The sequence below is a fragment of the Helianthus annuus genome, chromosome 17, assembly GCF_002127325.2.
Source record: "Helianthus annuus cultivar XRQ/B chromosome 17, HanXRQr2.0-SUNRISE, whole genome shotgun sequence".
NCBI lineage: Eukaryota > Viridiplantae > Streptophyta > Magnoliopsida > Asterales > Asteraceae > Helianthus > Helianthus annuus.
In genome coordinates this window covers 519024-537250 of record NC_035449.2, presented here as the reverse complement: position 1 = coordinate 537250, position 18227 = coordinate 519024, and positions in this window count along the sequence as shown.

Here is an 18227-nt window from a genome sequence, read left to right as displayed (position 1 = left end):
GGAGCTAGTCTGTAAGGTGCTCTTGCTATCGGAGCTGCTCCGGGAATGATGTCGATTCTGAACTCCACTTGTCTATCTGGTGGCAAACCAGGTAGTTCTTCAGGAAAAACCTCGGGGTATTCAGAAATGACAGGAAGATCCTCGATCTTCGGCTTTGGTTCTTCAATTATCACCTGAGCCATGTAAATTACACAGCCTCTGTTCAAACACCTTGAAGCTTTCAGCATAGATACGTCTTCGGGCAATCCGTAATGCGTATCCCCTCGAATGGTAAGAGATTCACCGCTCGGAGTCTTTAAAATTATCTGCCTTTTGCCGCAGATGATTTGGGCCTTATTACGGGATAACCAGTCCATGCCTAGCACGATGTCAAAACCCGCTAATTTGAAAGGAAGTAGAGATAAAGGAAAAGAATGGTTCCTAATGGACATTTCACATCCTTCTAGAACAGTAGAGACGGTTTCTATCGTGCCGTCTGCTAACTCTACTTCGTATTTCACGTCAAGGGTTTTGATTGGCATATTTAGTAGTTAGCAAAATTTCTGGTCTACAAAGGATTTATCAGCGCCAGAATCGAATAGTACTCTTGCAAATATATTATTTACGAGAAAAGTACCTGTAAGCACATTGTCGTCCTTAACCGCTTCCTTTGCATCCATGCGAAAAACTCTCGCATTTGACTTCTTAGTCTCTTCCGCCTTCTTGGCATACTTCGGGCAATTACTCTTTATGTGCCCCTTTTCGTTACAACCATAGCAGGTTGCATCCTTCATCTTTTTGCACTCCACGGTCTTGTGATCCTTGGACTTGCATAGCCCACAGGATGGAGTCTTTTGTTGCGACTGTGAACCAGACGCAAACCTACACTTCCCGGAGTGAGGTTTCTTGCAGACCTTGCAGTGAGGTCTTCCATCAGCTTGCCCCTCCTTCTTTGCCTCCGACCCTCTCTTGCCCTCACCGTTTCCACGGTGCTTTTTCCCAGACTTTCGTGAGGTATCATCCTCACGTTTTCGCTTTTCAGCCTCCTTGCTCCTTTGTGCCCTCAGACGGACAGCATCAAGTGTAAGAGACAAGGAGAGGTCAGTAACTGACCTGAAGGTCGTCGGCCTAGAGGCCTTCACACTGGCCTTGATCGCCGGCTCTAAGCCCCCAATGAAACGGGCAATCCTTCGAGGTTCTGGTGTCACAAGATATGGCACCAGGCGTGACATAGTGTTAAAGCTTGTCAGATATGCTTGACAATCCAGGTTTGTCATCACTAGTGAGACAAAATCCGCCTCAATCTTCTCAACTTCGTGCTGAGGGCAGTAGTTTTCTTTTATGAGGGCAATAAACTCCCCCCATGACATTTTGTATAAGGCAGACTTACCTGAAGCCTGCACCAGAGCTCTCCACCACGCCAGGGCCTCGCCCTTGAATGACTGGGACACAAACTTAACCACGTCCCTCTCAGCGCACCCGCTGATGTCCACTATCGTGTCCATCTCGTCTAGCCAGGTGATACAGTCAACCGCACCTTTCTCCCCTGTAAATTCACGGGGCTTGCATGATACAAAGTATTTGTAGGTGCAACCCTTAGCACTCGACGCATCAGTATATTCTCTATCGCGATGAACGCTGTGCTCAGTAGACGAATGTTTGTCGTCATCTTTCTTGGGTTCAGAGGGTGGTTTGGAGTGTGTCTTTGGTTTAGAGGGTGGTTTTGACACAGTTCTGCCTTGGGACTCAGTATTTTGACGATCAATAGCTGCCTGAACAGCATTGTCAATCAGAGCCTTCAGTTGTGCGCCTGTCAAATGCACTGACGCATTGTCATAGTCATCTTCATTTGTGTGGCTGTTCTCTCCATTGGGATCCGCCATTGTAACTTGAATCTGTTACAGAAGATAACAAAATTTTATTCAGGAGATTATTATATAATTGTCTTTTATGACAATTTGTCAACCATGGTACAGAGACCATATTTGGTTAACTTATTAATTCATTACATATTAGGATCTGAATATATCCTATTTCAGCTATATAGATAATATTGGCGGCATAAAGCCTAATCATGATAGTGTTTTATAATATTAGCCGAGATTTCAGAGAATCAAAGGCATAGAGATTTGAACCGTGGTTCTTTTATCTCTTTCTTGCAGAGAGTCATAGACTACCACTGCCTTTTGTCTTTATAAGACAATTATTATGGCCCATAGGCACTACACCTCTAATGGATGTTTTAATATGGTTGGCCCGTAGGTACTACATCTCAAATGGATGTTTTTAATAAGGTTGGCCCGTAGGCACTGCATCACTAATGGATGTTTTTATAATATTGGCCCGTAGGCACTGCATCACTAATGGATGTCTTTATAATACTGGCCCGTAGGCACTACATCACTAACGGATGTTTTAATAATACTGGCCCGTAGGCACTGCATCACTTAATGGATGTCTTTATAATATTGGCCCGTAGGCACTACATCACTAATGGATGTTTCAATAATACTGGCCCGTAGGCATTGCATCACTAATGGATGTCTTTATAATATTGATCACCTTCATTGGAGATTTAACCCACGATTCATAAATCATTTAGTGGGGTTTGAAATCCTTAAAGGATTATTGTATAAGAATGACGTGCGTGATTTTAACGAATCACATCTGCCATGAATGTTAACATGCGTACAGAGGTTAACAGGGAATCAGAATCCTTTCAATTAGGTCGTACCATCTTGGCTGGATCTTAAAAGACACCAAGCTAGGTTTCACCTTTTAAGATTCTTTATTTAGGCAGATCAATATAAAAGGATTGGTTTTGATTTATTTTATATATATTAAAACAAAACTCATAATATACATTCCAAAATCTCAAATACAATTACATATTGCCCTAAACGGGTCTTTCAAATAGTACATTCCTCCAGAGAGGTTTTAAAATAAGTGACAAGTCCACGCAGGGACTAATACAAGATAGGTGTCCATGCAAGGACTAAAGATAAGTCCACGTAGGGACTGAAATACGATAAGTTGTCCACACAGGGACTTATTTTAAAGTAGAAATTACATTAGTACAACTATTAAGGGCTAATGGTCACGTTTCTTCTTTTTGCCCTTTAGTAGGTTCGCCAAGCCTTTGAGAAATCCTCGGTGGCTCTTCTTCTCTTCCTCGAACTCTCTCTCCACACGATCTAGTCGATGGAGTATTTCTTCCTGTTCAGGAGGAGAGAAACGTGGTTGTGGCGCTTGATGTGGAACTGGAGGTCTGGGAGGTATTGGATACCCATGAGCTGAGTAGTCCGGTGGTCCCATGTTTCCATGTGCTCCGTCAGGGTAGCGCGCATTATATCTAGCCGACACCACATATGGGTCGCGCTCATAGCCGTAGTTGTATTGTGCTTGTGACGGTTCGAACGGATTGTAAGCCGTTGGACCCGTATAAGCAGGTATGGGTTGGTCATACCCAAATGGTGGCGAATTTCGTGCAGTTGGTGCGGAGTTCGCCTCCTGTATAGGACTTGAAGGTCCTTCTTCTTGTAGTGGCGGATAGTGGCTACTACTAGAATGTCGAGGAGTGCTGAAGTGGATACCCCCTCCTCCTCGTGTAGACATACGAGCATTTGTCCTCCTACGCCTCGGCGGATCAGGTATTACTGGTTGTGCCGGTGGCGGAGGTGGTGGCGTAACTGCCTCAAAGCGTGAATCCTCAGAGGGATCCTGTGGATGTCTCGGTTGTTGAGATGTCTGTTGAGGTGGCGTGTAGTACCACTCATGTCGGTCAAACATCGCTTGAAAACTGTCTGGTCCTTGATAGGGCGTTCCATGGAAGGATGACCCATCAGAAACTTCTATCGGATGCGTGGGCATACCACGAGCTGGTTCAGTAGGATCCTCATCTTCCTCCATGGGATCTTCAGAAAAATGGTCTTGTGGCCCTAGTGGAACAAAACCTGAAGGTTCCTGTATGTAGTCAGCCGGATTAAACTGACCTATGTAGTATGGAGTAGGGTCGTCATAATTCCGGTGCGAAACCGAACGTTGTAGAGGTATGAAGGAAGGTTGTGGGTTGTTGGGATCATTTTCTGAATCTGGCCCAAAGGAGTGCCGGTAGGATGGCGTTGAGCTGTGCGAAGTGGAATGCCTCGCGGGTTCGTAAAGATCTCTTCGTCGTTGTGGCTCTTCGCTTCGTGTCATCGAAGGATGTCTTGTACCAGATGGTCCAGCTTCGTTATCGTGATGTGTCACGATTTCTCCTCGGCCTCTTCTTCCCCTTCCTCTTCCTCGGAATATAACAGGTGGCATTTTCCTGCTCCAAAATTTATTAAAAAATCGAATCGAAAATAAAGACAAAAAGGAGTAATAATCCGAATTTGTCCTAAGTTATTGTCTAGACTCAAGTATGTGCAATTGTGTCATTGAGATTAAACACATTAGGATAGTGTTTAATTCACTCAATGTTGGCTCTGATACCAACCTATCACACCCCGATTTCCACGTGTCTCACCGGTGGGCCCGGTGGGGGATTACCGTGACGATGTTGGCAACAATATAGTCAAACCACACAATTATATAATGCACAGCGGAAGCATAAGATAAATATATAAACTTCAACCTCTGATTGTAATATCAAAATGTATTACAGGGGTTGAATATATCCACAGTGGATCGTAAATAAACGTAAAGTATTGTTCCATCAGATACTGCAATCAAGCTTGCGAGACTTATCCCGACGATAGGGAGCTAATACTAGCCAATTTTCGTTTAGGCACCTGCACTTAATCTTTTTGGGGAAAATACGTCAGTTTACACTGGTAAATACATTCAACTGACACATTTGAAAATGTTTATTAAAATTGATTTGAATGCACAAGGCACAAACTCTTTTATAACTTGGGAAAATTATAATAAAATCTTGTGAACGTTTTACATGTTCTTTTATGCGTTCAGTAGCCCGGGTCGTGCCGGGTTAAAGATTTATAGACACACCACATTGCGTAAAACCGTAGTATAAAAACCAACGGCTACGTCTTTTAATTTAATGTCGACAATATATACCGGGTGTACGCCTACACCGGGATGTCGATGGTCGTGGCCATTTCGTAAAATGATGCCAAGGATATCCGGGACAACGGTCATTAAACCCCCCAAAGGCTTTTAAGAAACAAAACTGCTTAAATGAGCCGTTCATATTATTTAATTAACCACCTAAGCGATGGAAGAATATAATGCTCAATCAAGCGGTATTAATATACCGTAACCCAAGCCCATATAGGGGAAATAAGTTAAAGTATTTACCTTTGCAAGTATATTTCCTTAATTTGGATTAAATCACCGATAGCTTTTACTGGGGCTCCTAATCTGGAACGAAGGTTTTAATTAACCTCTTAGAATCCTAACGGGTCGTTATAATGGCCGTAGCCTAGACCGGTTGGTTCCGATATATATATAGATATGGTTTAATCGCGCGAAAAGGCGAAAACCGAGAATGAAGTGTGATTCTGACCCAACAAGTTCAGAGACTTGTTTGATATGGGTTAACGGTTCACACTCTGGATTTTGGGGTTCAAATAATATAATTTGACCCATATCGGCTATTGCACGAAAACTAGTTCCATGAGCCATACCGTGTGCGCAAATAGGCGAAACGGTTAACTATAAGAGTCGTACGCTTATTTCCTATGTCAATATGCCTTAAATGGGTTGTGGTATCAGTAGGATACCTTCCGTGACCCCCGTAACGAGTTTAAGTTTATATTATGCCCCGTAGGGGCTTTTCGGTCATTTTAAAGACTTTTAAAAAGGTTTTTCGAGTTCTACAGGAAATCTGAGTTTCCCGAACAGCTTATAAAGCTTAAAATACTTTATTTATTATTTAAAACTAGTAGCAACTGGAATCGGGTCAAAAGACCTTGTAGAACTCATGTTTTGGCCGAAAAGGGCATATTCGGTATTTACCGAACCGTAGCCATAACCGCAGGTTATGAGCAAGGTAAAAATTATTAAAAATCTTTAAAATTCCCAAAATATTATTTTAAGACAGTGGGTAAAAGATTTGGTGACGAAATCTTGGTTTAGATAGGCGTTATGCTAATTGCGCCGTTAATTACTAAAGTTTATTTAAATTGCGCTAATTAGCATAACTCTCATTCTAGACCTCGGATTGACGTGAAACTTTAAGGACATGCTTATAATTTAATAAGCGAGGTTTTGGTCCGTTCACGTGTCCGAAATACTCGTTTTAATTTTAAAAGGCCGTTACGGTCAACTTTTAGGCGAATGACGGAATTGCGCAAAAGACTCGGATAACTCATGAACCGACCACAGAGGTTTATACCAACATGTGACCTGGTCCTAAGAGAGTCCTAAGGTATATTTATACCTCACTAAAACGGGTCAGAACTGAAGTCAAAGCAAAAGTCAAACTTTTGCGACTTTCGGCTCCGAACCGGTTCAAAATAGCAAATGATCGATTCAAACGAGCGCAAACAAGTTTATATACTTATTATCATGTTTTATGATTGTCAAAACAGGTTCCATAACATATACATTACAGATTATGCATAAATCGCTAAAATAGCTTTCTGTTGACTTCTTAACCGCACGTTTGACTCGACATTTGACATAGCTAGAGTGGTGATCAGGGGGAACCATTTTAGAGGTTTATTACCCACATAAATACCAACTCATAACCACTTTTGATTCGTCATAAGACTGAACCATTACTGATTTATTGTAAAGTCAAACCGTAGTTACGATGGTTTGGTTCTTAGCCATTTACTAAGGAAATGTGAAACCACAAAGGGTTAGATCACTTACAGAAGTTGTGTTCTTGCTTATGGAGCAGAGAAAGATGCTTGGAGCTTCTTAGAATGATCAGTAGTTGTGTTTTGAGTTGTGTGAATGTTGTAACTACAACATTGCTATTTATAGTGCAAACCAAGCTCCAAGATCATCACACATTGGTCTATAAGTGACCATGGATGATGGGCAGGTGGCCTAGAGTGTTATGGGTCAATTGTAGGGTGCCCATGCCTCATTGATTGAGGTTTGATCGTTCAAATGGTCCAAAGGCCAAGTAGTTACAACAATTCTGCATCTGGGCGTCTAATGCGGCCCGCATGGGAGTTCCATGTGTTTACAATGCGGGCCGCCTGGGAATTAAAGATCAGACGCGTAAAAGGGGAGGCTCGCGGCCCGCCTCAACTTAACCATAATGCAATGCGGGTCGCGTGAAGCCTGTTTTTCAGATTTTTAAAATCTTTTGAAATGATTACGAAATCCAGGTAATTAATAACGAAATCTTTCGTAATGATTTACCTGACCTTTCGGGTTTGAAGGGGTAACTTTGCGGTTTGGCCCTCGGTTATTTACCGATAGGGGCCTCGTGTTATTTACCCGCATTATTAAGTCCCCGTTTATTTTATTAATTGTTCAGAAAGCCTTAACTTTCATTATTGACGCTTTTAACCCTTCTCATACGAATTTGAGTATAACTCTTTCGTTTTAAGACGGAACTTCGCGGAATTTTACAGTATATTCTAGTGAGCGTATAATACAGTTACGAAGCCTTGGGAACGTTAAAGGGTCACTCAGAGGTAATATTAAACATGTTGACACAGTTAACCCCTGTAGTTCGTAATCTCTCACTTTCTTCCGCGTTTCGCTTCCGTACGTTTTATGATTTATTCGTTTGAAGGTACAAGCATTTATTTAGGGTTACTATACAGTATATTTACCCTTGTTGACATTTATAACCCTCGAATTTATATACTTTCAAGGTTTGTCAAAATTAGTCCTTTATTTATTATAGATGCCACGTGTAATCAAATGACACGTGTTAACACATCATTGGACACAAAAATTCGAGGTGTTACACCCGGAAAAAGTAGCCGCCATATCGCGAATACCTTCTCCCCGAACGCTGAAAGAAGCTCAGGCCCTAAATGGACGATTGGTAGCAATCAACAGGTTCTTAGCGAGGCACGCCGAAAAGTCATTGCCCTTCATAAAAACATTAAAAGATTGCCTCAACAAGAAGAATTTCAAATGGACCAGCGAAGCGGAGCAGGCTCTGCAGGAAATGAAGCGTTTTATAGAAAGGTTACCTACGCTGACAGCGCCCAGACCCAGTGAAATACTAAAGATGTATTTAGCGGCAGCTCATACGGCGGTGAGCGCCGTGCTCATGGTCGAACGAGAAGGGAAACAAACACCAATATACTACATAAGCCGGGTGCTAGCGGGGCCTGAAATGCGCTATCCTACACTGGAAAAGCTAGTTTTAGCATTAGTACACGCCACGAGGCGATTAAGAAGGTACTTTCAGGCACACCGTGTACAAATCTTAACCAACTACCCGCTACAGCAAGTTCTACATAAGCCAGAGGTTTCGGGCAGGCTGGCTAAATGGGCCATTGAGCTGGGGGCTCTAGATATTGAATATCAGAAGCGAACGGCGGTTAAAGGGCAAGTGATTGCTGATTTTTTAGCTGAAATACCGGAAGGAGAAGTCGTTACGGACCCAGTCATCCAAGATATACCAGAGTCCAGCACTACAAGGCAGACTTGGAAGCTATACACTGATGGATCATCTAGAGGAAAGAGGTCCGGTGCAGGCCTAATGCTGATAAGTCCAGATCAAATCAGACTAATGTACGCCTTGCGTTTCGACTTTGAATGTTCTAATAATGAAGCGGAATACGAGGCATTATTGGCGGGGTTACGGATGGCAAAATCCATGTGGGCAGCCAGGGTAGACGCATACGTCGACTCGTTGCTGGTTAACAATCAGGTAAACGAAACGTATGAAGCTAAAGACGAGTCAATGGCGAAATACCTGGCGAAAACTAAAGAGCTCATGGATTCCTTCGACAAGGTCACGCTCAACCATGTACATAGAGGGAAGAATCAAATAGCAGACGCCCTAAGCAAACTCGCCACCTCAGGCATGGAAAAGGAAGTCAAAGTCGAAACGTTACAGACACCCTCAATCGAACCACGGAGTGTTTCCGCTATCACAATAGAAGAACCTTGCTGGTATACTTCGATTCTACGCTTCCTCGAGACGGGTGAACTACCTCCCGCCAAGGGCGAGGCACAGAAGATACAAACGAAAGCGCTACAATATGAGGTCAACGGTGGTGTCCTATACCGAAAATCTTACTTGGGACCGTTGCTGCCATGTGTTTCCCCAGTAGAGGCAAAGTACCTCATCAGCGAAATTCATGCGGGTCTATGCGGCATACACGCCGGACCTCGAGCAGTGGTGGCCAAAATCCATAGCGCGGGATATTACTGGCCTGGGATGCACGAAGACGCTGTAACGGAACTGCGAAAATGCCGCAGTTGCCAGAAGTTTGCTCCTCAGACAATACGGCCCAAGAACAGCCTAGTACCGGTGACAGCAGCGTGGCCTTTCCAGAAATGGGCCGTGGATATCGTAGGACCTTTCCCGCCGGCCCCCGGAAAGTTGAAGTACCTAATTGTGGCGGTTGATTACTTCACCAAATGGGTGGAAGCAAAACCTTTGGCTAAGATAACGGCGGAAAATGCCAAAAAATTCCTCTGGGAGCACATAGTGTGCAGGTTCGGGTTACCGCTCTACCTGGTAAGTGACAATGGGACACAGTTCACGGATAGAATTTTCCAGGAATGGTGCACTGATCTCCACATCCAGCAGATTTTCACGTCGGTAGCACACCCCCAGGGTAACGGACAGGTGGAGCGGACGAACAGGAGTTTGCTAGAGGGCATCAAAAAGCGACTGGGGCACGAGGGAAGCTCGTGGGTGGAAGAATTGCCACATGTCCTTTGGGCACATAGAACAATGCCCAAAACTAGCAACAACGAAACCCCATTCAGCCTTACATACGGAATGGAGGCGATGATACCTGCTGAGGCAGGGTTACCATCATTACGCCGTCTCAACATAGGCAATGACAACGACCAATCGCTGAGAGAAGGCTTAGATTTGTTGGAAGAAAGGCGTGAGGCAGCCGCCATCAGCGAGGCACGATACAAGAAAGCGTTGGAAAAGTATTATAACAAACGGGTGGCTAAACTAAGTTTCAAAGCGGGTGATTACGTCATGCGTGACAACGAAGCAAGTAGAATGGAACCTTCAGGAAAACTGGGCCCAAACTGGGAAGGCCCTTATGTCATCCAAGAAGATCTGGGTAAAGGGGCCTATCGCCTATCCTGACTAGATGGCACGCCAATACCGCGCAGTTGGAACATCGCCCAGTTGAGGAAATGCTACCTGTAAAACCTTGCTCCTAACAGCAAGAGTTAACTATCTTCTCAATTCACATTTGTAACCCGTGTTGGGATTTTTCTGCTTTTCTTTTATTGCTCCATGCAAGTTTAATAAAGATTTAAGTTTATTTGTTACAAATGTTACCATCGCACGATGAATGCATAAAACGGTAAAAACACAAACAACACCCTTAAACACGAAATATTTTTCATTCATATAAGTCATAGGGTTAACAATAACAAGCGCTTACGGCGGGTATCTTGGTAATAGATACATACACCGCCCCAAAACAGATAGGCATCATCACATGTACATAACCTATCTCAAAAAAACCAAGTACTTGTCCCTGTTACTAAAAACCAAACATATGGGAACCAAAATACAGAACATGTTCAAAACACCTACTGAGGAAGGTTGGGTGCCATCACCACTGCAGGGGTATGCACCACCACCTCATCACCCACAACTACAACTGGATCGATGGCCAAATGGTCAGATGAACCATCAACCATTGGAACCACCGTACCTGAACCATCCACCTGCTGCCTCCTCGGCCGACCACCAGAATGGCGTTGGTACGTTAGACGGTATCGCTGTTCAGGGTTCACCGGAATCAGACCAGACAGCACATCAGCTGATAGCTGTGGCACTCCGGGATCCACTGGTTGAGGATCCTCAATAACAATGCTCTGACATGCTCGGTTAGCACGAACCGGAGCAACATTGGGAATGGGTCTTCTCCCCCTAAGCATCGACCTCGTTACCGGGTGTTGCAGCATTAGCAAGCCATCAGCAGCGTCAAGAACCCAGAAGATCTCGGAGAGTCTTTGCCTATATCGTTTTCTTTCCATCATGCCCACACAACCAAATAAGGAAACGGAAGGTGAATTTATAGCAGTAGTAAAAAAGTTTTGACAGTGGTGACGTCGGGTGCATTAATGGAAAATAATCATCACACGTCACAGAGCCATATTTTAAAAATTCGGCGGTGTCAGAAATCATGACATTTGCATTAATATAGCTGTCAAATCAAAACAGAAATGGGCACTGAACCCAATTCAAACAGTGTCATTAGCAAGGCAATAAGAGTACATAACAAGCAACAAAAAGAAAAACGGAGTTGTCATTCTTCTTCAAACTCCTCCGCGGGGTCCAGCATCAGACGCAGCGATTCTATTCCATCCTCATTGACTTTGTCCATTAAATCGCCATAACAGGGCAGCGGCTCGGTATACGCCGCCTCAAGGGCGCTCGCCATATCAGTTTGCAGCTTACCCTTGACAGCATGAAAATCCGGCGACACCCTATCCAGCTGATGGCAATCCATATAGCCCTTATACACACCATCATGATGCCCGGATTGGTAAGCAGCCGCGGAGAGACGATCAATCAGGCTAGTAAAGTGGGGCGATTCACGCAGGTACTCAAACGCTCCCACAAGCCCATTAGTTATCAACCAATTCCTGTCTCCCCGCATAGCCGCTAGCTGGCTGGTCAAATCATCGACTTCTGCGTTGGATTGTGCCAGAGCATTTTCCACCTCTTTTAGTTTAGAGGACGACGATACAGCAAGTTTGTTGTTTTGAGTGACAAGTGAATCACAATGGTCCTGCAACTCCTTGACCTTTCCTTCCCGCTCCTCCAGCTCTGCCTACATAAGCCGGATCTTGGTATGGGAGGCTTCTATTTCAGTTGTCAAGCTTTGGTACCGCTCCTGAACCTGAGACACAAAATCAGTGTCAACACGAAATTTTTCCAATTGGGCCGATAACTCGAGTCTCACCTTCTGAGCCTCTGCTATGGCCTTACGTTCCAACTCCTCCTGTATATTCTTGGCCTGAGCCAAAACCCGATCTTTTTCCGCCATATCGCGGCCCATAAGATCCGTTCTTCAGCAAGATGGTTAGTCACCCTCCGCAAATCTTCCTCAGCTTTGTTCTTCTCCGACAAGAATCTCGCCTCCCTTAATCCCACAGTCTGAAGTTGACTTTCTAAGCGATGCTTGTCGTCCCTCAATTCTTGAATAGTCGCTCGAGCCTGGTGGAGTTGGGTGTTATCATGCATCCACCTGCGATGGATTTCAACCAACCTTCGTGGTAGGTTCACAGAGTCAGATATTGAAGAATTCATCAAATCTTCATTGTTTAAACCCTCAACGTACGCCGCTTCGGCAGGAGGATACGCCCGCTCGACCCAGTGTTGAACCACAGGGGGGAAAATCAGCCTTGAGGATTCAGCGATTTTCCAGTGAGGCTGGTAGCGTTTATCTTGAGCATGGGGATCCCAACGAACAGTTGGTATAAACAGGTCGTCAATCAGACGGACACCGTCGTCAGCAATACCGCTGCTCGATCCTCGAGTTTCGCCACCACCCACGCTGGTTACCTCCTGTGCCGCTGACACGGTACCAGCATCTTTATCCACATCAGCAAAAATGCCTCTGGGCGAGTCAATCACAGGCGTATCAAGATCGCCTGTCCGAAGTGAAGATAGCGAATCAACAGTTACAGCTACTGAAAATGTAGGAATAGGGAGGGGCATGACACAGCTCACAACGGCAGTAACAGAAGCCGAAGACTTCGGGGATGTAGACATACTAACACTGGAACCAGGGCACGACAACGCCACGGTCGGCACAAGGGTTGGTATAACAACTCCAGATGGCACTCCCACAGAGGTACCTGCACAATAAACGTAGTAGGGTGTTAGTAACATGAACGCTAGTATGCTACAGTGGTAGTCAGCAATAGATACCTGTTGGGAATGCACAAGCAGCCTGCACCGCCTCAAAGGCACTTAGAGTAGGTACGACAAAGGTTTTTCTTTTCTTCGAGGCACGACTTGGACTGGTCAGGTCGGTGACCAAGGGAACATCACGCCCAACACTGGAAGTTTCCTCCACTGAAGGCACACCCCCATGGATTGCTGTGTGTTTCTTCCCGGTAAGCTTTATCCGGGCAGGTTTTTTCTCCGACACTGACACGGCGGTCATCGCCACACCTGACAACGGAGTGACGTACGCCGTGGGATCCGCCGGTATAGCGGGTAGAAGAAACTGCTCAAGATGCACCCTTAGCACATCTGGTTCCCCTTCGTCCAACACGCGGTCGGCAGGCTTCAACGCGAGGTGCCGCGGTGGATCAGTAAAGTCGAACATACCCCACTCCCCTGCGTGACATATGGGGAGTTTTTTAAAAAAAACAAAAAAAAAACACTGCAAAACTAGCAAGGCACGATAATGTAAACATACCTGCATCGTCCCTTTGAAATGAGGGATAACGCTTAATATCAGGCCACAACAAACTCATGCCGGCCATCACCAACGCACCTTCTGGGATAATTGTGCACTCAAAGGGGCGACCACATAGCTTTATGTATAGAACATTTGACGCGTACGCATCCTCAGGAGGAGCATCGTCTCTCACTTTATCCTTTGGCCCTTTCTCTCTCCAGTGCATCTCCCCAGGGATAACAGCGGCATCAAGATAGAAGAATTTTTTCTTCCAATCTTTGTCCCTCGAACTGGTGGGAATATCCCTTATGCCCGACGCGTCCATATCCCTCCGGTCGAAAGTAAAAAAAGGGGATTTCCACACAAGCACAAAGAAAGCCCTAAAAACAACCAGTTCTGGGATATGGCCCAGCGCTATGCAGGCATACTCAAATTGCCGAAGTTTCACTAAACCAAGGGGATGTATTTGAGAAATGTGGATACGGTAAAAATTAAGCACCGATTTCAAAAATTTGGTGATGGGTAGCCGGAAATTGCAGAATTTGAAAAAATCACTGAACAAAGTGATTTTACCTACCTTCAGGGGGAAGGCAGTGTCGGTTTTGGACGGCAAAACAGGGTTCCATTCGGCCCTAATACCATAATCATGAACAAGGTTGTTGAAGGATGTTACGCCCCACTTACAAAACAGTATGTCTGTGGGGGCGGTAGCGGTGGAAGACGATTCGTTAGTTTTCGAAGCCATTGAGTAGAAAGAATGACGAAGGAATAATTTGGGGGAAGGGATTTGAACTCCTACATAAGGAGTCGTTATTTATACGCAAAGGCAACTTTTCAAATTCAAAAAGATGTACGAACGGACACACGGGTCCATACGGGGTAAAGACAGTTGTCACCGATATGATGACCCAACTGTCACATCCTATATTTTCGCCGTCATTTCCCAAAGCCGTAGTAACAACCGTAATATGCTAACTTTTTCTTTTTTCTCTTAGTCCGACCTAATGGATTTCTTTCCTTAAGCTCGGACTGGGGGGACATGACAAGGTGTGACCCGCATCGGTCAACCCGACCCGGTTACAACCTTTTATATTAATATAAATACAAACGTTTATTCTAGAACCTTCCATATCTGCATGGAAGGTGCACAACTAAATCTCCAACTTTTCGGGAAGATCGTGTAAATCTCTAATTTATCGGAATACATCCTGGGATAAAGGAAACCCTAATGGAAAACCTATAAATAAAGGCAAAAGTATAAGGTATGATCATCTGGTTCTCATACATCTTCTTCTCCAAAACTTCCTTCATAAACCAATACTTATTCTCACGCCGGAGGGTGGTTACAGGAATAACCCCATTCCTGTAACGAGTCCTAACGGTGTTTCTGTTTTGCAGCCAAGCGTTCGGGTCACTAATCATTGAAGCCGTAGGTGCTGCTTAGGTCAGTGTTTCTTCACTACACTTTATAGGAAAAACACACTTTGTAGATGAACCCCACCCATAAATAATATTCACATGATGGCGTAGTATATTTTCTGACAATGACACTGTAAGCTTAAAGAAAGATAAGTGAAAGGATTTGAAGTTGTTTTGTTAGGGTGAGTTGAGTCTGAACAATGTTTATGTATCTATTGTTGTGTGTGCTTTGTTATTGCCCCGAAAATGTTCACCATCATTAGAATTTTGAAACACCCACAAATAGATCTTCTAGATCCGTAAGTGATGATGTCTATTTGCTACTCATGCGCAACAAATCAAACTAGCACAGTTCATGAGTCGAACCGAACAGAGCCAGGCCAACATCGGACTTGGCTTGATTACAAACCGAGTATGCTCGACTCGGATTTGAAACCGAGCTGAAAATCATAGCTCGAGACTGGATTGTTTTTTAACCGAGTTGGCTAGGTTTGGTTCGGTAGGCTCTAATTTAAAAAATACATAGTTTTCAAAATTTGATAGTCTAAAATATCTTTAATAGTTCAAAAGAGCATATCCAAAATAAGTTTAACCTACTACAATACAAGCCAAAATCAAGTTTAGCCAAATACAAAATAAACTTTAAATATCATTAAAATAAATATAAGTTCATTAGCATCATAATCAACCCCCATATATGCCTTGTATATCCAACTCGTAACACCCCGGAAATTTTCGTCCAACTAAGTAACGACACATGTCCCGAATCTCCAACTAATCCCGACTATGTGGAAAGAGAGCGACTCACATAAAATACGTTGACTGAAACGTGTCCTAAATTCTCCAACTAATCCTAACTATGTGGAAGGAGAGGGACTAAAAATGCCAAAATGGGAATAGATCAAAGTCCAAGGACTAAATCTATAAAAATCCAAAAATTCAACTTCTGATGATCCCTTACGGACCGCAAGGGATATTCAAAACAATAAGTTAGTGAAACCCCTTGCGGGCCGCAAGGCTAACCTCTTACGGTCCGTAAGAGGTGCCTAGTGACAGCAGTTTGGCAGCTGGCCTGCCATTGCTACCATATGCCACTAATCTCGCGATTCTTGCCACTTATCACCTCCATTTAACACCTGGAAGGACACTAAGCATGTCCATAACACCTGGTGGGACACTTGCTTGATTTGGTGACCCTTGAGTAGTATAAATAGGTATTCTTAGTGTTCATAACACTCACACCTTCTCAATTCACTCTAAACACTTCTTTAGAGCAATCCCTGAAGTTTGGAGTTGTTCTCTAGTCTTCTTTAGTGTTCCTCTTCTCTAGTAAGTCTTTTCCTAGTTGTATTTCATTCATTTTTTAGCTAGTTATCAACTAAAGGTCAAACTGTTTGACTTTCAGTTCTGACCAATATGGTCAAGTCAAAGTTCAATCCGAACTTTCCTATGTAATCACAATATTGATGGTATGATCCCTCTACGATCATACCCTCAGATCATCACATTTACTAGTCGAATTAACGAGTCAAGCATGCTACTTAAAAAGTAAAAAATGCAACAATTTGCATAAATCGCATAAATGAGTTTGTAAGCTTATAACTCACTTGTTTTGACACTTAAATATAACATATAACTTAAATAAACATATATTAGCATGCTCAACTCGTCCAATTCAGTATAGAACCTCATTCTATGTCAAAAGTCAACCAGTTTGACTTCTGCTTTAGCTTTTGATTCTGACCCGTTTGGTCAACGTTAGCACCTGATTAAATCCGACATTATGATCGTATTATTATAGAGTATTACCCTCTGAAGATATACCTATTGGTCATGTCGTTTGGTAATCCAAATGACAAGTCTTGTAAATATATAATGAAAATGACAGTTATGCTCTTTTCCGTCAAAATAGCTAGATAAATGGTTTTAAGCTAAACTAATCAACATTCTGACTTTCAAACATAATGTACAATGTTATAAAATATATTTTGACACCTCGGACTTGTCTTAGACTCAACCGACCTTCTGAACCCGCTTTTACGCACATAACTAGTTATCCGAAACTAGTTCATATAAATTAGGTGTAATGGGTCGGAATACTTCAAAATCATTTTAAAATAGAATGTATGGTTATATAACCTTTATCCAGTGAGTCATTGCACTCGGATATGTATAAACCACATTCTATCCAGTATACGCTTAATCTAGCGAAACCAAATCTATTCTTAAGTAACGGGTCATGTCTAGGGAACTAACCTATGACCCGTATACATTTTAACAGATAACTAATTCTATTCATTCCGGCTATAGAACCCCCCGGATAATCAGACTTGGGTCAATGATACTTTGACTTGCGGTTTTTGCTAAATTAAAACCTTTATTGGTTGGAAGCTAGCAAGAGGTAAATACTCTTAACTTATTTTATTTTAAAACTTGGGGTATGGCAAATATGCCACTTGGAGCAGGTATTATATAAATGAGCTATGTGATTGCTTATAAATATAAGAACTCGGTTTAATCCGTATTACTTGTCGCAACCCCCGACCCCTGCCTCGGGAGGCGGGCGGCCGCGACCTACTCAGAGATGGTGGTATCGGTATTTATCAATTTGGCAGCAGAATTTACATCAGGATCATAGTTAGGAAATATTTTATAAGAGTAAAATACCACATTTTTATAATATTAAATACATTGGAAATTCCCAAGTTTCCATTACAAACATTTTATAGGTATAAACCGTATTTTATTAAATAAAAACATCTTCTTTATTTAGGTAACTTTTATAGCCACTTTTCCAAGCCTTCAATGCTGTCCAACTGGCTTCTATTTGGCTTTCACATTTTGTTACCTGAAATGCGTTTAAAAACATTTTGTCAGTGGGAAATACTGGTGAGTGAATCCCAATTTAATCAAGACAGGTAAATCAGTTTTACAGTATTGAGGGCCATTTCGCAATTACATTTGTTTATATTTCTACTTTAATTACCACCCACGGTACTGTCAACCCGACTTGTGGTCATGTTACTACTCACAGTGTAGTAACAAATTTTGTATACAAAACCCCAACATACCAACGATAATTGTAGAATACAAATACTCAACCACTGTTTGATATAATGTAAAACATTTGAGGTTTTATAAAAACAGTTTGCAAAAAGGTTCACAAAAAGGAGATTACTCACATTCCTACTTTAGGGTTTTCCTTTGTGTTTTCCTGGTTATAATCTATTAATTAAACAATGCACACGCGTTAGTATAATAACCCAATATTTACATTAGTTATACCCTCCTCGAGACAGAACTCCAACAACTATGTCGGGCAGAGCCTCGACAGCCGTT